The sequence below is a fragment of the Formica exsecta genome, unplaced genomic scaffold (genome assembly GCF_003651465.1).
Source record: "Formica exsecta isolate Colony F162 unplaced genomic scaffold, ASM365146v1 scaffold352, whole genome shotgun sequence".
Lineage (NCBI taxonomy): Eukaryota > Metazoa > Arthropoda > Insecta > Hymenoptera > Formicidae > Formica > Formica exsecta.
Genome location: NW_021850773.1, coordinates 906,201 through 906,430, shown reverse-complemented (window position 1 = coordinate 906,430; position 230 = coordinate 906,201). Strand labels below are relative to the sequence as shown.

The following is a 230-nucleotide window of genomic DNA, read 5'->3' as shown; positions in this document are numbered from 1 at the left end:
ATTTTATATTTTATCTATATTATTTTATATTTTTAATTTTATCAGATATGAATTTTAATATACATATACATATAAGAGAAATTAATCAATTGCAATTAAAAACATTATATTAATATCGTTGAACATTATGATAATATTGTTTGATTCTCAAATTAAGCGTGATAAAAAATAGAAAGTCTAGGATAAATAAAACATTGAAATGATATTTTTAACAGTTATTTCTTTTTTTT

At 15.7% G+C, this 230-nt stretch overlaps 1 protein-coding gene across 1 annotated transcript in view; it reads left to right on the top strand.

Annotated features, from left to right (window-relative positions):
* Positions 1-230, top strand: part of LOC115238613 (sterile alpha and TIR motif-containing protein 1) — a 19,967-nt gene that overhangs the window by 8,872 nt on the left and 10,865 nt on the right. The gene's annotated exons all lie outside the window — the stretch shown is intronic.